Here is a 22,823-nt window from a genome sequence, read left to right as displayed (position 1 = left end):
CCTCACTCACAGTAATATTATGGCCCCCCTGGACTGCCACTCCAGGGGCACATACACTATGGGCTTCTTTTCGGGCCTGACCCTCAGACGGACCAGGGCAGCCCTCTGTCTCTGCCAGATAGAGAGCCCTCCCAGGTTTTCTTGGGGAGAGCCACTGACAGCAATTCAGCCTCCACCAGCACTAACCCTTCCAGGCCCCCATCATTCCAGTGGATTTGCATACCACCACACCTAAACCCCTGTTCAGGGTGGTGACAGCTCCGCCACTGGACAATGACAGGGACAGCGACCACACCAATCCTAGCCAGAAGGCCTGGATAACCCAGCCCTTTGGCTAGACACAGTGCAGCACCCATCCTCACCAGGAGCACCCTTTTGGTCAGCTCAGACTGGACCATTCATTGGCCTCCATGACCTAGGAGCATTGACGTGGCCCCTGCTGAAACAGACCATCTAGATACAATCACGTCAGAGGATTTGCATAGCCCTCACCATTGGGAGCAGCACAGCACCTCCTCTGGCAACTGATAAGAAAAGATACTACACTTGATCTTAGCAAAAAGGCCAAGAAGTGATCCAAGGACGTGGGCGCTCGGTGGCGGGGCCAAGTCTAGCGTTCTGTGTGTATGGACGCAAATGCTGGACTCAGGAGCGAGCCTGCATGGTAACCCCCAAGGGTTCTCTTGGGGGGTTTACGGATGCGGGGAGAAGTTGCAAGCACCATTGGGGGACCCCAGAAGACGATGAATGGGGTCACTCTGTGCAAAACAAGCTGCACAGTGAAGGTAAGTATGATATGTTTGTTATTTTAAAACAAAAACAAAAAACAAGGGTTTAAGCTGAAATCTACGCACAAAGCAAAGAGTCAAAATAGTGACTCATTCCCCTCACATTCCTCCCTCTGAGTAGCCCTATATTATTTCATTTAGAAATAGTGCTTCTGAAAGGAGCTAAGCTCTGCTCTCTCTTTTGAAAATGACAGCGCTTTGCAAGTACTTTGACAATTTTCCATTTTGTGCTGGCTGTCATGTAGCACCTATCATTTTTTTGTTTTTTGAAAAATAAGAGACAGAATAAGAAGCCTTTGTTATCCCCCCTCCCAAAATATATTAATCATTGTTGGATGATACAAGTTAAACCCATATAATATGTTTGACACAACATTTAAGCTCTATACCATTATGTATACATATATTTGCATGGATTGGTTTGCATACATTATGACCACCCACCTGATATTCAGTAGGTCCCTTTTTGCCACCAAAACAACCCTGACCTGTCAAATCATGAACACTTTGACTACCTGGTCATAATAGCAGATCCTTTAAATTGCTTGTAAAGCCTAAACATGTTTTTCCTTAATATATTCTCTGCATTAATGTAAATGTTTCAGTATGTGCATTACCCCCTCATCCCCCTTATACTTACCTGAGCCAATATCAATCTAGTGCTGTATCCATCTATAGTGTCTCTCTCCTCTTCTTCCCACTCTCACAGGTTTTGTTGACAGCAGGAGGAGCCATTGACTCCCAACGCTGCCAGTCAATTCCTGTGATGAGGAAGCAGGGAACAGGGCCCGAGCCTCACTGCCTGTGTCTTTAGATGCAGGCAGCGCAACTTGGGATCGAGCCTGCAGGTGTGCCAGAATAAGTAGAAGCTTCCTAAAGTGGCACACCGAGAAGAGGAGGGGCCACAAGTGTCAGCGGCAGGACCCGAGAAAAGGAGGAAAGTTATTGCACAGAGCAGGTAAGTTTGTTATTGTAAGAAAGAAAAAAAATGACAGTCCTGTAGGTTGCAAGGTGGGGCCTCCATGGAGCATTGCCCAAAGCATCACACTGCCTCCGCCGGCTTGCCTTGTTTCCATACTGCATCCTGCCATCTCTTCCCCAGATAAGCGATGTAATTGTACACACACCTGTCCATCCAAATGATGATGTAAAAGAAAATGGGATTCATCCAACCAAGTCAGCTTCTTCCATTGCTCCTTGGTCCAGTTCTGATGCTCACATGCCCATTACAGGCACTTTTGGCTGTGAACACAGGTCAGCATCCAAAAGTGGAACTTCTGCTTATTTGTCTCCTTCCCTCCTCAGGTGCCACATTTGGCACCTTTCAGACAGGTACCCTGCCCCCACTTCCGTCAAACCTCACCGCGGTGAGGTATGTCAGAAGCCTGGCCCCCTCCTTCTTTCTCCAATGTGGGACAAATTGGAATGTGCAGCACGCTTTGCGCATATGTAGTAGAGACCCGGGTATGAGGCCGAAAGGCTAAACTGCTGGGTTCTCTTACTGGCAATAGCGGCGGCTGCACCCGACAGCCAATCCAAAAATCAGTTGTGGTGCCAACATCGTGGCAATCCTGGACAGGTAAGTGTCCATATAACAAATAGAATGGGAACACATCTCAGCCAGATCCCATAAATAGAATACAGGTCTAATGCAATCACATCACACTGTGTACAGATGTGCAATAGTGTGGCACGTTTAGTTTATGGTAGGATTGCTACTAGAATCTGTTAACTAATTTAAAAACTCATAATAGAAGAGCATATTGCCTTATTTTCTACTTTGACTAGTTCACAGGATATTCTGTCTCATATAAATATATAATATAAATAAATATAAATATAAATATATATATATATATATACATATATATATATATACATATATATATATATATATATATATATATATATATATATATATATATATATATATGTGTGTGTGTATGTAGAGAACAAAGAGCAGACAGAATTTCAACTTATGGGAATATTAAGAGTTTCATTCTGCAAAAGTCATTGCTAGCAGGCTCTTGACCCCAACACATCCCCCTGAGTAGTCACATTAAGGCAGCTTAAAAAACTATTGACATCCTAAAATGCAGTAGCATCATGTTGGAAAGAATTCTCCAAACCAAACCATTTTATTCAACATTTTTTCAACAAACCATAAAAATGTGGATTCCTAATAGCTTGTGTTGCATCGGGTTTGGCAATGATCTATGCTGCTAAAATTTATACATTGTTGCTTTTAAAGATTAACAGTGCAGCAATATATAAAACAATGACAAGACTGTTATAAAATATGTTGTAGTTATAAGTGGAAAAAGTTATTAAAGGCAAATAATCCCGCCGTAATTACTGTGTTTTACATAACGCAGAGTTTGCAGTTGCAGAAAAATCACTGGTAAGCATTGTGCTTTTCTTCGCCTGTGTGGGCATTACAAAATAATAATGCAAGAGTGTAGAAAACGTGTAATTAAAGTGCTTTGCAGAATATAAACAAAAATATTTTATAGTCATCTGAAAACTGCTATGGTTTAACATTAAAGAGGAAGTAAACCCTGACGGGTTTTACTTCCTCTTGTATTTACTGCAAACCCTGCAAAGTAAAATCATAATGGGCTAGTATGCATCGCATACTAGCCCATTATGTGACACTTACCTGCAAAGGAAGCATGCGCTGTCCCCGCTGCAGGAAGCGTCCATCTTCACCCCTCTTCCTTCCGGGGCTGTGGACTCCGGCTCTGTTACTGGCCGGAGTCACACGGTCACAGAATTGGCACTATAAAAACGGCACAATCATGCCCTTTCTTCAGTGCACATGCACCGATGACGTTGGCGCAAGCGTATATAGTAAAATTCTAAACCATACAGGTTTCGAAGATATTTCCAGTATCTACAGGTAAGCTTTATTATAGGTTTACCTGTAGGGAAAAGTGGTCTGTAAGGTTTTACAACCACTTTAAGTGGTACATAATATAGACCCTAGTTGATACATTGAGTAAGCATAGATTTACAGATGTGCCAAACATATGCAATGCCAGACTGTGGACGAACAATCAGATCTGACATAAACTTGCCAGCCCATATTTATGTCTTTGAATCAAAACTCGAGAAAAGTGGCTAAATACCCAACAGAACGCCTCACAAAAGGAATGGGTGGAGGTGGAGCAGGCTATGTCACCTTTCCCGCTGTCCACCTTGGTGTGGCAGACCTCGAGCTCCCCAGAAAGCTTAAAAGCACACCCACTGATTGGGAAAACGCTGTCGGTCATAGCCCGATCGGGCTGTGTGGAAGCCCTCAGGACCCCTCCCCATTGTCTCTGCTTATAGGAGCTCAGGAGTTCCCCGCTAGCATGTCAGGTAGGAGATTTAGGGAGTTCATAAAGTCCAATAGATATAGGTTGCAGAATTTTTGTCATGAGGGGTGTTGGCTCTCTGTTGAGAAAATTAAGGCAATGTTGTATTCCCCACTTGACAGATGGAGGGCTATCCAGATCAGACATTTTTTAACCTCTTCGCACTTTCATCCTGACCTCAGTCGCCTGCTATCTGCCTTTGAGGAGCTCTGCTCGGATCCTTTGCACACCATTCCTCTATTGCTAACAGATTTCAAGAGGCAGGTTACAAGATGTTGGTACAGGGTCCCTAGGTTTCTTCATAAAATTTACCCCTCCGTGCCTTCTTCTTGTTGGAGATGCCATCAGGCGGAAGGGTCGCTATTGCATGTTTTTTGGACCTGACCACATATTCGCCCATTCTGGGAGAATATCCGGCATATGATCCTGAAACTGACAGACATTGCCCTAGCGGATGATCCAGACCAGTGTCTACTACACCTGACCCCGCTACTGAGAAATAGATATAAGAGATCCCTCATGATTCATCTTCTAAATGCGGCAAAAATCTGCATACCTCAAAAATGGAAGAGTGAAGACCCTCCCTCAGTGGGGCAATGGATAACTGTGGTGATAGAAATTTGACTGATGAAACAGCTCATGGCAGCTATAAACCGGAAAGAGGAAAAACAATAAATAGTGGTACCATTGGTACCATTGGTACAAATTCCAATTCTCTCAGGAATACAATGACCTGAGGTCTCCGGCCGCGGGGCTGGCGGGACAGTGAACGAGCACCTGTTGTGGGGTATTCCTCCCCCCCCCTTTTATTTCTCTTCCCCCACCCTCTTTACAATCTCTCCTTTACCTTTCCCACTCTAATCTCCATTTCTCGCCCTATTAGGACCGAAAGTGGTCCAACTCTAACATCCTTCCTTTCATTCTGCTGTTCTATGCTCTCCTTTCTGGTTTCTATTTTCGAATCTTTGTTAAAATAAAAATGCTATTGGATGCAGCGGACTGAGGGGGCTCTCTTAACTGGGTGTTACAGCAACCTGGGCTCCCGGAGGGGGGCTGTTAATAGGATATTTTGATGTTTGAAACAACCCTTGTCCACACACAAATGTCAATTGTCCCGTGCTGAACTTGCACCTTTTGTAAACTTGTTTTTATGTTTTGTAATGCAAAATGGTTCTGTCTGTGTTCTGTCTGTGTCTCTTGTGTTCAATAAAAACCTTTTAAATGAAAAAAAAAAATACCCAACAGAAATACATATACAGTATCTTTACTATTTATAAATATTTTATTATATGTTTACAAGTGACAATATTAAAGAAATTACACTTGCTACAATTTAAAGTAGTGAGTGTACAGCTTGTATAACAGTGTAAATTTGCTGTGCCCTCAAAATACCTCAACAGACAGCCATTAATGTCTAAACCGCTGGCAACAAATGTGAGTGAAAATGTCCAAAATTTGCCCAAAGTGTCAATATTTTGTGTGGCCACCATTATTTTCCAGCACTGCATTAACCCTCTTGGGCATGGAGTTCACTAGAGCTTCACAGTTTGCCACTGGACTACTCTTCCACTCCTCCATGAGGACATCATGGAGCTGGTGGATATTAGAGACCTTGCGGTCCTCCACCTTCCATTTGAGGATGCCCCACAGATGCTCAATAGGGTTTAGGCCTGGGGACAGGCTTGGCCAGACCATCACCTTCTTTAGCAAGGCAGTGGTTGTCTTGGAGGTGTGTTTGGGTTCGTTATCATGTTGGAATAATGCCCTGCGGCCCAGTCTCTGAAGGGAGGGGATCATGCAGCCCCAGACCATGACACTCCCACCACCATGCTTGACAAGTAAGACAATCCTACAGGTAATCCTAAAGGGAAGACACACTTGTCTTTGTACTCACATGCCACACACACGTGACACTATCTGAACCAAATAAGTTTATCTTGGTCTCATCAGACCACAGGGTATGGTTCCAGTAATCCATGTCCTTAGTCTGCTTGTCTTCAGCAAACTGTTTGAAGGCTTTCTTGTGCATCATCTTTAGAAGATGCTTCCTTCTGGGACGACAGCCATGCAGACCAATTGTAATTCAGTGTGCGGTGTACGGTCTGAGCACTGACAGCCCGACCCCTTCAACCTCTGCAGCCTTGTTGGCAGCACTCATACATCTATTTCCCAAAGACAACCTCTGGATATGACGCTGAGCATGTGGACTCAACTTCTTTGGTCGACCATGACGAGGCCTGTTCTGAGTTGAACCTGTCCTGTTAAACCGCTGTATGGTCTTGGCCACTGTGCTGCAGCTCAGTTTCAGGGTATTGGTAATCATCTTATAACCTAGGCCATCTTTATGTGGAGCAACAATTCTTTTTTTTCAAATCCTCAGAGAGATCTTTGCCCTCATGGCAAAGATCTCTCTGAGGATTTGAACATGTGCCATGTTGAACTTCCAGTGACCTGTATGAGAGAGTGAGAGAGTGAGAGCGATAACACCAGATTAAACATACCTGCTCCACATTCACACCTGAGACCTTGTAACACTAACCAGTCACATTATACTGGGGAGGGAAAATGGGTAATTGGGCCCAATTTGGACATTTTCACTTAGGGGAGTACTCACTTTTGTTGCCAGCGGTTTAGACACTAATGGCTGTGTGTTGTGAGTTATTTTGAGGGGACAGCCAATTTACACTATTATACAAGCTGTAACTCACTACTTTACATTGCAGCAAAGTGTAATTTCTTCAGTGATGTCACATGAAAAGATATAATAAATATTTACAAAAATGTGAGTGGTGTAAATTTGTGAGATACTGTATAAGAGCTATATTAGCTGCCTACAGGATTTTTAATTCTGTGATTTGGTGTAGTGAGTTTTATGAAGCAGGCACAGCACAGCCAGTTCTTCAACTTCCTCTTGGGCAAGAACAAAGAAAAGTTACAGCAGAAAAAAAGACCACGTTGTCAAGTGGTCCATCGAGTCTACTATTTTTTTTTTTTTTAACTTAGATGTTTTTTTTTCTTAACATTTTTGTCTGAATATATCAATCCCTGTTCCAAGCATGTTTAAATTCACGTACTGTTGACTGACTCACTACCTTTGCTGGAAGCCTGTTCTAAGCATCAACTACTCTTTCAATAAACTAAGACTTTCTAAGATTAGTTTAAACTTTCCTCCTGCTAGTTTGAGGTCATCTCCCCTCAACCTGTTCACTGGACAGTGAAGGAGCAGTAGTAAAGCAATGTGTAATCATACAGATCTCGTCCTCTGTTGACAGCTCATGTGGCCCTTGCTGTCCTGTTTTACAGTCCAAATTGGGTTATTTTTCTTTTTGTTGGTTTTTTAATGTACATCACTAGTAGATATCTATCATCTTGGCTTGCAGATGCTGGCATATCCTATAGGCCAGATGGAGCAGTGTTCATGGCTGCTCGTTGTTATATGGCTGATATATCGTACATACATACTTTCTGAGTTGAGGTAGGATATAGTTGAGGTATCTTATATAGAGGAGTTAGTATGTAGATAATATGTATATATGTATTTGCATTGATTTTCTATTTTGTCTCTTTTTATTGTAGTCAGAGCTATGTATACAGAACAATTCATATATTATATGTGGTCCTGATGAAGCGGATGATCCCGTGAAATGCGTAGACCAATTAGAAATTAGATTTTTTTATACATCATTGTGTGAAATTGGTTCCGACTGTCTTCTAGTATTGTTTGTCATAGAGTAGCACTTGCACTGGTTTCATTATATATACAGATGCATGTTAAAAAATTGAATATTGTTAACAAGTTAATTTATTTCAGTAAATTCAGTTCAAAAAGTGAAACTCATATATTTTATAGATTCATCACACACAGAGCGATATATATCAAGCATTTATTTCTTTTAATTGTGATCATTGTGGCTTATAGTAGCTAGTGAATACCCAAAATTCAGTATCTCAGAAAATTTTAATATTACATATGATCAATAAAAAAGGATTTTTAATACCGAAATGTTGGCTTACTGAAAATTATGTCCATGTACAGCATAATTTGCACTCAATACTTGGTCAGGGCTCCTTTTGCATGAATTACTGCATGGCTCTGGCGTGTCATGGAGGAGATCAGTCTGTAGCACTGCTAAGGTCTTATGATAGACACCTTCAGCTCATCTGCATTGTTGGGTTTGGTGTCTCGCATCTTCCTCTTGATAATACCCCACAGATGATCTATCCAAGTCCTGCTGGAAAATGAAATCAACATCTCCATAAAGCTGGTCAGCAGAGGGAAGCATGGAGTGCTCTAGAATTTCCTGGTAGAGGGCTACGCTGACTTTGCACTTGATAAAACACAGTGGACCAACACCAGCAGATGACATGGCTCCCCAAATCATCACGGACTGTGGAAACTTCACACTGGACTTTATGCAACTTGGATTCTGTGCCTCTCCACTCTTCCTCCAGACTCTGGGACCTTGATTTCTAAATGAAATGCAACATTTACTTTCATCTGCAAAGAGGACTTTGGACCACTGAGCAACAGTCCAGTCCCTTTTCTCCGTAGCCCAGGTTAGATGCTTCTGATATTGTCTGTGGTTCAGGAGTGGCTTGACTCCAGGAATACGACAGGTGTAGCCCATGTCCTGGATACGTCTGTGTGTGGTGACTCTTGAAACACAGACGCCAGCTGCAGTGCACTCCTTGTGAATCTCCCCCAAATTCTTGAATGGCCTTTGCTTCACAATCCTCTCAAGGCTGCGGTTATCATTGTTGCTTGTGCACCTTTTTCTACCACACTTTTTCCTTCCACTCAGCTTTTCATTAATATGCTTGGATACAGCACTCTGTGAAAAGCCAGCTGCCTTAGCAATGCCCTTTTGTGACTTATCCTCCTTGTGGAGGGTGTCAATGACTATCTTCTGGACAACTGTCAAATCAGCAGTCGTCCCCATGATTGTGCAACCTACTGAACCAGACTGAGAGACCATTTAAAGGCTCAGGAAACCTTTACAGGTGTTTTGAGTTAATTAGCTCATTAGATTGTGACACCATGAATTTAAAATATTGAACTTTTTCACAATATTCAAATGCTCTGAGATAGTTATTAAGTTATTTTGGCTATACACTCTTGCAGGTCACAGGAGTGCATTTTGTTCTGCACTCCCGTGACCCGTTTTTAGCTGACAGTGTGCTAAATCTTTCCCCAGCATACTCTTGCCTTTCCTTTGTTGAGAGACAAAGTAAATACTTGGTAATTTAGGTATGCAGTAGCATAGGACACACCCCATGTGACAGCACTGGGTCAGTTTGTGCTTTCATATGGGGGCCCATAGTCCAAAGGTAGACAAACTTTAAGAAGAAAACAAAGATCAGTGGGGTATGGTGTCCTTAAACGTTAGCTTTTTTTAAGTCTGGGAAGTAATTGGTCACCCCCACAAGTCTGATGCAGGAGTCCATCACGAAGGCAAAACATCTAGTATTGCAGGCTGACTTGCTTGACTAGTTTTGATGCCTGACTGGCCTCGGTGCTAGCCTACTCTGAGTTCTGGTCAGTGTAAGTAACAGTTTCCAGGGGTCAATAGTAAACAGAAAGGTGTACAGAGGTCAGTAGTATGTACAGCAGTGTAATGATGTCAGAGGCCAATAGTAGGCGGTGCAGTGTACAGGGGTAAGTAGTGTGTAGGTCAATGTACAGAGGTCAGAAGTATGTAAGTAGATGTACAGAGGTCAGTAGTAAGTAGGGCAATGTACAGAGGTCAGTAGAGATCAATAGTATGTAGGGCAATGTACAGAGGTCAGTAGAAGTCAATAGTATGGTGGACAGTATATAGAGGTCAATAGTATTTAGGACAGTATATAGAGGTCAATAGTATGTAGGGCAGTGTAAAGATTTAAGTAGAGGTCAGTAGTAGCTAGGATGATGTACAGAGGTCAGTAGTAGATAGGGAAGGGTACAGAGGTCAGTAGTAGGTAGAGAAATGTAAAGAGTTCCGCAGTATATAAAGCATCGCACAAATAGTAGGTAGGGAAGTGTACAGAGATCAGTAATAGGCAGGGCAGTGTACAGAGGTTGGTAGTATGTAGGGCAGTGTACAGAGGTTAATAGTTTGAGGAGCAGTGGACAGGGGTGAGCAGGGCAGAGGACTAGGGGTTAATAGAGCAGAGAAATGGCTGGGCAGGCCAGTGGACAGGGGGTCAGCAGGGCAGGGAACGGGGCTCCAGCAGGGCAGAGGACATGGGGTCAGCAGGGCTTAGTCGAAGGAGTCAGGAGGGCACAGTACAGAGGGGTTCGCAAGCCACGCCACTGAACTCTGCCTCTTTTCCCTTGGCATAAGGCAACATTTGGGGACTTCGGGACTCCATGTGGGGGGAGAGACAAGCGGTCTATTTCTAAAAGGGATCTCCACTGGGATTGTTTTTCTCCATCTTGTCGGATTGAACACTATTGGGTAATTATATTAAGATATTAGGTACTCATATTATATAGAAGTATTAATTGATACATGTATTCATGATATTCTTTTTTAATAGCAGACCACCCCTCTGAAGAAGACCCCTATAGTGGGTTAAAACGTGTCAGCCCAATATCTTCACTGTTGCTAATTTTGTACAGTGTTTGTATGAAGTTGTTGTTTACACTTGTGCATCTATTTGCTTACTCTTATATATTATTTTTTTTATTTTGTTGTCCAGTGGAGCTCATGTTTTAACTTATGTGCTACATCTTTCTACATTAATAAATATTTAACTTTTACACGATACTCCTTTACATTTATTTTTCGCTGCCTAAAAACCCCACTGTGGGGGATTTTTTCTATTTTTTGTTCCTTTGGGGTGAGCAGCACTCTCCGAACCTCTTTTGGTAGTGTTTTTTTATTGCCAGTACAGAGGAATAAGGAGGGGACATTACTGGGGTAGTCAGGAGGGCATGGTACTAGGGGATACGAGACCATGGTACAAGAGGGGCAGGGAGGCACACCACAGGGGACTCAGTAGCACATTGTACAGAGGGGGCTAGGAAGGCATGGCATTTTGGGGTTAGGGGCTCAAAAGGGCACAGTATAGGGAACTCAGGAAGGCCTGGTACAGGGAAGTCAGGAGGCAGGGTGCAGGGGGGGGTCAGGCAGGCACAGTACAGGGAAGTCAGGAGGAACACCACAGGCAGTTTAGGAGAGCACACCAAAGGGGGCTCAGGAGGGCACACTAAAGAGAGGTCTGGGGGCACAACGCAAGGGGATCAGGAGGGCCTGGTAGAAGGGACCAGGAGGTACACCACAGAGGGGAACATTGTTGGGAGTCAGGAGGGCACACCACAGGGGACTCAGAAGGGCCTGGCACGGGGGGGGGGGGGGGTCAGGAAGGCACAGTACATGGAGGGCCAGAAGGCACACCATGAGGGTTTTAAGGGGGCACATCACATGGGATCAGGAGGGCACACCACAGGGGTGACGAGACTACAGAAGTGGTTTCCTGATGCAGAGCAGCTCTGGGAACCTGCTGTGATAGATCTACCTCTTCTGATGCACTGACTCCCACCAGCCCTCCTCTCTCATCCATCCAACATGATATCATACACAAGCACTTTGGATGGACTGAAGATGAGGGCTGGTGATGATCAGCTCAGAGCACTCTAGGGATAAACTCAGGGGTCTTTGGACAAGAGCCCAAACCCACCTGAGCTATCCTACCTGAAAGCTGTCAAAGTCAACAGTGAATCATAGGAGGCAGAGGCATACCTCACCCTGAAGCCACATTAAGCAAGGGGAATGCTGTAGGGCAGAGAAAGCTTCCTAAAATTTGCTTTGACAGCTTCCCGACCTGAGAGTCGTGGCAACCAACATGCCTGAGCAGCTGAGCTCACTGCTTCTCAGCACAGCTCTGCTACTCTGGGGGAGGAGCACTTGAGGGACAAGGCAGGGATAGATGCGAACGCAATCCACCCGTCACCTAGCTGCAGTCAACCGTTAGATTGCGATCAACGTGTTGCTGACTCCTGTCATTGTCCTTCGTAAACTATGACCTCAGAAACTTGTGACTTACACAGAACTTTTCTCTTAGGGGCTGAACAAAGCAGCAGGACAATGAAGGGTAGGTGAACAATTGCATCAGTGTAGGTGTGCATTAAAGTGAACTTGTTGCTTTACCATGTGTGGTTAAAGCATAGATTTACTGCAAGGTTATTAGCCATACCCCCACTCTGTTTATCCATAGATAGAATTAGCTATAGGGGCCATAGGGGCCTAGCAGCCATCTTATTTGATTTTGGCTTAAAATTAAAGTAGTTAAAACAATTCATTCAGTTTAAAATAGAAGTGCTAGGCAAAATGTTTGTGGATATACAAAAATAATGAAATAAATACATAAATAATAATAATACACACATATATATATATATATATATATATATATATATATATATATATATATATATTTATTTATTTTTTATGATTATATATATCTTGCATTGCTTCCTTTGTGAAAAATTCCTGGCGACCCTGCCGGTCACCCCCCCCCCCCGCTTTCCTGTTTCAAACTGACCACTCTAGGCATGTAAGCATAACCATCCCAGCAAAGTCAGTTTTCCTCTTTCTATTCTACTTGGGATCACAGCCTGCTTGTACTCCAGTGATTGTCTGGACAGGCATTACCCATCCCCCCTTTATAGTTAAAACTCTGGGACATCAGTCAGAGTTGGTTGTGCTTAGCAATGAAGCCTTCCCACAGGCTTCGATATAGAGAAAATTCAAAAATGGGATTGCTGCACAAATTCTATTAGAAAAAAATCATCAAAAAAAAAACATGAGATCTTAAAATCAGGCATACATGATATATAAACGTTTTCCGGCTATTATAGATTGCGCCCTTCCTCAGAAAATCATGCCGCTCAGAAAATCATGCTTCGACATCCTCATCCTCATGCTTTGGCATGATTTTCTGAGGAAGGGCGCGATCTATAATAGCCCGAAAACGTTTATATATCATGTATGCCTGATTTTAAGACCTCATGTTTTTTTGATGATTTTTTTCTAATAGAGTTTGTGCAGCAATCCCATTTTTTTATTTTCTCTATATCGAAGCCTGTGGGAAGGCTTGACTGCTAAGCACGACCAACTCTGGCTGATGTCCCAGAGTTTTAACTATAAAGGGGGTACGGGTAATGCCTGTCCAGACAATCACTGGAGTACAAGCAGGCTGCAATCCCAAGTAGAATACAAAGAGGAAAACTGACTTTGCTGAGGTAGTTATGCTTACATGCCTAGAGTGGTCAGTTTGAAACAGGAAAGCGGGAGGGGGGGGGGGCAGGCAGGGTCGCCAGGAATTTTTCACAAATGAAGCAATGCAAAGAGAACAGGATACTTCTTTTTAACACAAGTACATGGTAACACATACACAATTTTGTTACTGAAAGGGAGGATTTGTATATTTGTAATGTCTCCCCCCCTCCCCCCCGAAATTCCTTATGTATGATGACATATAGGTTCTCAATATCACAGAAAGTAGCACAGGACATATACAAGACTTTTATATGTGCTATTGTGGATACTTTTAATTCCACTTTGCAGAGAATATTCAATATTAGTCCATCCAGCTTGTGCCAGGAACACAATGGTGCCATGCTTACCTAAGGGGTTCCAGCGCTAAGATCTGTTAGTTGAAGATCTTGGCAGTCTTTCTGACACTGCCGCTTAATATTATGTTTAGCTTGGCCCAAATACAGCAGTCAAGCTCCACCCTGAAATTGTTTATATGAATGATAGCAATGTCCGTAGCGTGGCTTGCAGAAGCATTGCATGTCTACAGATAAGTCCGATGCTTGTGTTTGCTTAGTAGACTGTTTTAGAAAAAAAAAAAAACATTTTGTTTCTTATTTTTAGATGCCCAAATGTGATACTGTGAGAAACCTGGCATTTCTTTTACTTGGTGGTAAATGTCTATTTATTTTGAATATGCGGTGTCTGTAAAACTGGAGTGACCATCAATTTATACTGTAAACACGACGGAGAGCTTTTTAGCGTAACTAACCCTTTACTCAATAAAGTTAATCATTACATGGTGTGTTACTCCTGTATGCAAGCCTGCTTGCCTGCCATTTATTTTCTAGGATAGCCTTGGCAACCTATTCAAATGCTGTCTGAATTGTCTTAGGTTTGAGCCCTCCATCTAGTGGTGTATGTGAGTACTGCACTGTCTGTAAGCATAGCAGCAAATGAGAACTGACAAGCTATGGCTGTTTCCCCTCTTTCACACAGTAACCACACAGAATTGTTTTTAAGCATTTCTTGCTCGTGTCAAGTCCCATCCATTCTTAAATGCACACTTTAAAGGAAAACCATAGAGAGAGGCTGTCAATGCTCACCCTCTTCTGAAAATGCAACTTATTTGGCCATCCCAAATTTGATCTTTTTTATGAGTTACTTGTAAGAAAGCATAAGAGTAAGAAAGTAAGTAAGAATTAACCACTCGACCTCGGCAAATTTGACCCCCCTTCATGACCAGGCCATTTTTTGCGATAGGACACTGCGTTATTCTAACTGACAGTTGCGCGGTCGTGCGACGCTGTACCTAAACAAAATTTATGTCCTTTTTTTTTCCTCACAAATAGAGATCACTTTTGGCGGTATTTGATCACCTCTGCATTTTTTTTGTTTTTTGTTTTTTGCGCTATTAACAAAAAAACTGACAATTTTGAGAAAAAAAATCACTACTTCACTTTTTGCTATAAAACATATCCAATAGGAAGTTGAAACAATCAAATGTCTTCATCAATTTATGCCAATATGTGTTCTGCTACATATTTTTGGTAAAAAAAAAAATCTCAATAAGCGTATATTGATTGGTATGCGCAAAAGTTATAGCTTCTACAAAATAGGGGATAGATTTATGGACTTTTAATTGTTTTTATTGTTTTTACTAATATGGCAACAATCTGCGATTTTTTTTTTGTGGGACTGCAACATTGTGGCAGACAAATCTGACCCCAGTGACACCAATACAGTGATCAGTGCTAAAAACATGCACTGATCACTGTATATATGACACCGGCAGGGAAGGGGTTAACACTAGGGGTGATCAAAGGATTAACTGTGTTCCCTCAGTGTGTGTTCTAACTGTGTGGGGGATTTTTTTTATTACTATTACTATTGCTGCGATATTGCAGGAGACAGTCGGGACACTAATATAATACATCAGTGCAAAAAAAAAAATGCACTGTCACTGTACTAATGGCACTGGCTGGGAAGGGGTTAACATCAGGGGCGATCAAAGGGTGTACTGTGTGTCTGACCAGTGCTTCACTACTGTGGGGGAGGTGCTTTAATAGGAAGGAATGGATTGGTGCCCCTGCTTAGCAGAGACACAGGATCAATTCCTTCTGTATTATCCAATCCTTCTGTCTTTACATAGGCCGACTGCTGTTTTGCCTGTGTACCTAAGCATTGGCGGATGCTGATGGACATCGAGTCTGCCATCTAATCACAGTGGGAGTGGCCCGCCGGTGGCACATGTACGCGTCCCAGACCCAGAAGTACAGGATCACATACTAGGTACGTGATCCTGCACAGCAGAGCTGCGTTGCCTCCGTATATATATATATATATATACAGAACACGGTCGGCAAGCGGTTAAGTCACACATGCTTCATGTGTACCGATGCACTTCGCTTGGATTTATTGTTTATTTACAGTGTATCTGTCCTTTGATATTTTGCATGATATATGATTAACCACTTGCCTACCGGGCACTTACACCCCCTTTCTGCCCAGGAAATTTTTCAGCTTTCAGCACTGTCACGCTTTGAATGACAATTGCGCAGTGGTACTGCACCGCACCCAAACACATTTTTTATAATTTTCTTCAGACAAATAGAGCTTTCTTTTGGTGGCATTTAATCTCTGCTGGATTTTTATTTTTTACAAAACTAGGAATAGACTTTCAGCAGAGGTAGTGAGTCAAGAGTAAGTGGATTTATGCCTCGTTCACTTGGGTGTACTGAAGCGTACACTTGTATGAGGGCCTCATTTTGCTTACAGATGTGTGCTTTGGATCTGCGTGATGGCAGACACAGCCGCGGGACCCGATGCGCGTGACCAGTGGCTGCGATGCCTGGCGGCCACCCGCGGTCTCACCACAGAGAGCCAGAGTGGGAATCTTTCAATGTAAACAAACAGATCACCATTATGGCAGGAAAGTAGAGAGAAATTGTCTGTTCCTAGTGATCAGGAACAGCGATCTCTCTTCTCCTTTAATCAGTACACTCCCCCCACAGTTAGAAACACCTCCCAGGGAACACATTTAACCCCTTGATCACCACTAGTGTTAATCTCTTCACTGGCAATGTAATTTATACAGTAATCAGTGCATTTTTATAGCACTGATCACTGTATAGATGTCACTGGTCCCAAAAAAGTGTCAAAAGTGTCTGATCTGTCTGCTGCAATGTCGCAGCCCCGCTAAAAATCGCTGATCACTGCCATTACTAGTAAAAAAAAAAAAAAATGCCATAAATAGATCCCATATTTTGTAAACCGTATTACTTTTGCACAAACCAATCAATATACACTTATTGACATTTTTTTTTACCAAAAATATGTAGAAGAATACATATTGGCCTAAACTGAGAAAAAATACTTTAGTTTTTGTGATATCTTTTATAGCAAAATGTAAAAAATATTGCTTTTTTTTCAAAATTGTCACACTGTTTTTGGTTATAGAGGAAACAATAAAAACCAAAAAGGTGATCAAACACCACCAAGAGGAATCTCTATGTGTGGGTTTGTTTGGGTGCAACGTTGCATGACCGGGTAATTGTCAGTTAAAGCGACGCAGTGCCGTATCGCAAAAAAGAGCCTGGTCATTAAGGGGGTAAATCCTTCCGGTCCCTAAGTGGTTAAACTTCTGGGCAGTAGAAACTAGAATTGCTGTAAGCAGTTTTACACAGAATTAGAGAACAATACAAGGACCCTTTGCCTTGACCTTGCTATTTTAGTAACCATTGACCCCTGCATGACTGTCCCGTTCCTGGTGTTTATATATTCCCATGTCCACTACTCTTTTGTTATTTATATGTGAACAATATTGTCTGTTGATGTTACGATTGTTCCTGTTGATTGTGGCTCATATTATTATAATTTTTTTCATATCAGCATGACTTCTAAACTTCATATGCTTTCAGACCCCTCAGTGAGCGGGGTAAGATCATCTACTTTTTAACCTGTCTGCCTAGGGAAGTGATAAGACTTTGACCGCTTGTTAACCAGGATTAATAGGAAGCATAGGCATTTTCAATGATTAACTATATCTTAGGTGTTAATTGGTTTTAACTAACACACATACATTAAACAGTTACTATTATAATCTTTAGATGTAAATGATATGCCAAACGAATGCACAAGGGCATTATTGGAACACGGTCAGTTATAAACTAAACTATAAATGCTATAGTATTAGCTTTCTAAACTAAAAGCGGCTATCCTTGTTATTAATTACAAAATCTGCAGTGACGTACGGCAGAAATGTAAATTGGTGGAGGTAGGTTCTTGTATGTTTGTGGCTCTGTTATTTACATATACTCACTTTATTAGGTGCACCTTACTAGTACCAGGTTGGACTCCCCTTTGCCCTCAAAACTCCCTTAACCACATGCCGACCGGGCCATAGCCGAAAGACGGCTACAGCCCGTTCAGCTTATTCTGGGTGGATGTCCGTGGGATGTCCTAACAGAATCTTGCTCCCGCACGCCCCCGGTAACATCCATGAAAGTCGGGTCTGGAAGACCTGGCGATCACGGTAAACGGTAAACGGCAGCTGATAGCAGCCGTTTACCACGTGGTCACTCCGTCAAATGACAGAGCGATCACTTGTAAGCAAACCGGCATCACGTCAGGATGCCAGTTCCTCCCTTCCCTCTCTGTACCAATCGGTACAGTGTGAGCAGAGAGGGGGAGAGAGCGGATGGCAGCAGTGCTGTGGGCTGAATGTGTAGTGCCCACAGCGCTGCTCAGTGACAATACTATGCCCATACCCTGCAACACTGTGCAATACTCTGCCAATACTCTGCAACACTGTGCAATACTCTGAAACACTGTGCAACACTGTGCAATACTCTGCCAATACTCTGCAACACTGTGCAATACTCTGCCAATACTCTGCAACACTGTGCATTACTGTGCAATACTCTGCCAATACTGTGTGATTGAGATCTGGTGACTGTGGAGGCCATTGGAGTACAGAGACCTCATTGTCATGTTCAGGAAACCAGTTTGACATGATTTGAGCTTTGTGACATGGTGCATTATTCTGCTGGAAGTAGCCATCAGAAGATGGGTACACTGTAGTCATAAAGGGATGGACATGGTCAGCAACAATACTCAGGTAGGCTGTGGCTCAATTGGTACTAAGGGGGCCAAATTGTGCCAAGAAAATATTTCCCAAAACATTTCACTCCAACTACCACCAGCCTGATCCGTTGTTGATACAAGGCAGAATGGATCCATGTTTTTATGTTGTTTAAGCCAAATTCTCTACCAGCTGAATGGCGCAGGTGAAATCAAGACTCAACAGACCAGGCAATGTTTTTCCAATTTTCTATTGCCCACTTTTGGTGAGCCTGTGCGAATTGTAGCCTCAGTTTCCTGTTCTTAGCTGATAGGAGTGGCATCCGATGTGGTCTTCTGCTGCTGTAGCCCATCTGCTTCAAGGTTTGATGTGTTGTGCATTCAGAGATGCCATTCTGAATACCTTGGTTGTAACAAGTGGTTATTTGAGTTATTGTTGCCTTTCTATCATCTCAAACAAATTCTCCTATGACCTCTGACATCAACAAGGCATTCTCCTCCACACAACACCCGCTCACTGGATATTTTCTCTTTTTCGGACCATTGTCTGTAAACCCTAGAGATGGTTGTGCATGAAAATCTTAGTAGATCAACAGTTTTTTAAATACTCAGACCATCCCATCTAGCATTAACAACCATGCCACGTTCAAAGTCACTTAAATCCCCTTTATTCCCCATTCTGATGCTCAGTTTTAACTTCAGCAAGTCGTATTCACCATGTCCAGATTCCTAAAAGCATTGAGTTGCTGACACATGATTGGCTGATTAGCAATTTGTCACCAAGCAATTGAACCAGTGTACCTAATAAAGTGGCTAGTGAGTGTATATAATTAGTATATATAGCAAATATTTTGTTTCATTTGTATTGAGTAAAAATGTTTTAACCATAAGCAACCATAAGAGATCTAGCGCTCTGGGGTCCTCGCGTTTTCTTTTTCCGTAATTAGGCAAATTCAGCAAACGAGGGAAAGTGCAGTAACTCATAATTACTACTGGCATTTCATTTTATTGTATCTGGACCACTGAAATATTATTTGATTGGTTCCTGTAGGATAAAGTGTCTGTTCTTTGGTTGCTGGCCTCATTGACAACTGAAACGACTTTCTTGTCCAGCTGACTTCACATCTGCAAAGCCTAAACTAACTTAGCTGTACTTTGTTAGTGAAGCCTGACCTTCTTTGTCTTCATGGCTAAACCCTGTCATTGTTTAATTAGGTTCCCTTAGTGGACTTTAACCATTTCAGCCCCCGAAGATTTTACTCCCTTCCTGACCAGAACATTTTTTGCAATCCAGCACTGCATCGATTTAGCTGACAATTGCGCAGTCATGCGTCATTGTACCCAAACAAAATCTATGTCCGTTTTTTCTCACAAATAGAGCTTTCTTTTGGTGGTATTTGATCATCTCTGTGATTTTTATTTTTTTGTGCTATAAACAAAAAAAGAGCCACAATTTTGAAAAAAAAGCAATATTTTTAACTTTTTGCTATAATAAATATCCCCAAAAATATATTTAAAAAAAACTAATTTCTTTCTCAGTTTAGGCCGATATGTATTCTTCTACATATTTTTGGTAAAACGAAAATCGCTATAAGCATATATTGATTGGTTTGCACAAAAGTTATAGCGTCTACAAAATAGGGGATAGATTTATGGCATTTTTATTATTATTTTTTTTTTTAATTAATAATGGCGGTGATCTGTGATTTTTATCATGACTGCAACATTATGGCGGACACATCAGACACTTTTGACACTATTTTGGGACCATTGTCATTTATACAGCAATCAGTGCTATAAAAATGCACTGATTACTGTATAAATGACACTGGCAGGGAAGGGGTTAAACACTAGGGGGCAATCAAGAGGTTAAGTGTGTCCTAGGGTGGTGTTCTAACTGTATGGGGGATGGGCTACCACTAACATGACAGCGATCACTGCTCCCCATGACAGGGAGCAGTAGATCTATGTCATGTCACAAGGCAGAACAGGGAAATGCCTTGTTTAAACAGGTATCTCCACGTTCTGCCTATCCACACCGCAATCGTGGGCCATCGGTGAACATTGAGTGCGAAGGGTGCGCATGTCTCACTTCAGACTGGCCCCTTTTACATTATAGCTATGTAAAAATTAAAAATAAGTGCCTATAAGGTTTTAAATCCAGTTATACACTCTCTCATTCTGCTCTGCACATGCTCAGTTGCTCTCCATTTTTAGACACTGCGAGTTTGTAGATGCCGATCTGCCGACAGCCTTTAAACTGAATTAATCCACCTATCCTTTACAGACAAGGAAGCTGCTTCTGTTTGAACTGCAACTTCTATGGCGCTGCATATGTGATCAGTTAGGACACCAGCCATTTGATAGTTTAACGGTTTGGTTGAGGACACAATCAAATCAAACTGTTTTTTGAAACTGGTAAATCGATGGGTTTAGTTCTGTTTTATGATTTACAGCTGGGGTTTTGGGTTTTAGCAAAATGGCAGCCTCCAGCAAGAAGAAACAGGGGCAATGTTGGAGGCAATTTACAGAAAAAAACTCTTGGTAGCATAATTAATAATGTAAAATATATATTCCTTGCTAAAGAACATTATTTTTTATCACGTTGTTTTGGGCAAGGTTCCTCTTTACGGACACTTTTTCTGGAAATAAGGATGGCAGTTGGTGGAGTTTAGCCATTGAGGCAAGGACAATCAGGCCCTAAAGCATACATTTTGTGGCGTCTTCCCTTACATAGGATTTTTACTTACAATGCAGCACAAGTTCACTACATGTCCTGGTTGCCAAGGAAGTATTTTTCTGGGCAACTGCTAGCTTTTTATCAGAGCAAGCAGTTAACCAAAAGAATATCTTCTCAAGAATGGCAAAGAGTGCTCTGTTCCTTCTTTGATTTTCTGCCATTAAGTAGAATACAAGAACATATGGCTGCAAAAATAATACAGTCCTCTACACAGGAAATGTGTAAGAAAAAACATTTTAGGTGAAAGACATTTTAAAGTAAGTAAATGAAGGATTTTTACTAACTGACAACAAATAAATTGACCCAGATGGCTTATTTAGTAATAAAATATCAGTTTGTGAAGCACAATAAGCCAGATTGGACAATCCGAACAGATAGATCAGGCTAAAGTAAATAAAACACAGATTGGCTTGTGTGAATGTCAATTTGATGAGTTTAATAGCCAAATATGATATTAAGATCATCCACTAAAGGACCTGTCCTTCCACACCTCAAAGTTTCATTGCTTCCACTAAGCGACCTGACTTCCCACACATTGAATTCTCACTACCTCTGCAACTGCAGGAAGGGGGTGTATACCTATCAATATTCCTCATAAATGAAAGAAATATTTAATAAAGAGGGTGAGCCTTCCATGGACAGTAGCAACCATGGTGGGTGGCCAAAACTGGAAACTAACAATTAGAGTTCTTACCCCTGAAGATAAAACAAACTTGAGAGTAATAAATGTCCCACTATAGGACCCGACTTTCTATACCTTGAAGTCTCACTACTTCTTCAACTGCAGGGAGGGGTTTATACCTGTCTATATGCTCAATAAATTAAAAACATATTTAGGAAGGAGGGTGAATCTTCCTTGTAGCAACCATGGTGGGTGGGCAATACTGGAAATTAACAATTATGCTGCGTACACACGACCAGACTTATGTCCGACAGACTTTCGAAGGAGTTCTGCCGGAGTTCTGACAGAGTTCTGACTGACTTTCCGAATGAGCGGACTTGGCCACACACAATCACACCAAACTCCGATGGATTCGAACGTGATGACGTACGACTGGACTCGAATAAGGAAGTTCATAGCCAGTAGCCAATAGCTGCCCTAGCGTTGGTTTTTGTCTGTCGGACTAGCATACACACGAGCGGATTTCTCGGTAGGAACTGGGTCCGGCAGAGTTCTGGTGGAAAAATTTGAAGCATGTTCCATTTCTAAAGTCTGTCAGACTTTTGCGAATCAAAAGTCCTTTGCAGCCCACACACGATCGAATAGTCTGCCGGAATCATTCCGTCAGACTTTGGATGTTGAAAAGTCCGCTCGTGTGTACAGGGCTTTAGAGTTCTTACTCCTGAAGATAAAACAAGCTCAAGAGTAATATAGGTCCCACTATAATACTTGACTTTTCATACCCTGAAGTCTCACTACTTCTGCAACTGCAGGGAGGGGGGTTTTACCTGTCATTAGTCTCAATAAATTAAAAACAAATATTTAACAAGGAGGGTGAGTCTTCCTTGTAACAACCATGGTGGGTGGGCAATACTGGGAAAAAAACATTAGAGTTCGTACTCCTGAAGATAAAACAAGCTTGAGAGTAATACAGGTCCCACTATAGGACCTGACTTT

The 22,823-nt window shown here is 42.1% G+C and overlaps 1 protein-coding gene and 1 pseudogene across 1 annotated transcript in view; one reads left to right on the top strand and one right to left on the bottom strand.

Moving 5' to 3' along the window:
* PDGFC (platelet derived growth factor C) overlaps positions 1-22,823 on the top strand; it is a 351,789-nt gene that overhangs the window by 157,623 nt on the left and 171,343 nt on the right. The window lies entirely within an intron of this gene.
* LOC143979992 (U2 spliceosomal RNA) lies at positions 471-576 on the bottom strand (annotated as a pseudogene).

The sequence above is a fragment of the Lithobates pipiens genome, unplaced genomic scaffold, assembly GCF_037356315.1.
Source record: "Lithobates pipiens isolate NorthernLeopardFrog02 unplaced genomic scaffold, aLitPip1_a1.2 Scaffold_13, whole genome shotgun sequence".
Lineage (NCBI taxonomy): Eukaryota > Metazoa > Chordata > Amphibia > Anura > Ranidae > Lithobates > Lithobates pipiens.
This window is presented reverse-complemented; position numbering and strand designations above follow the sequence as displayed.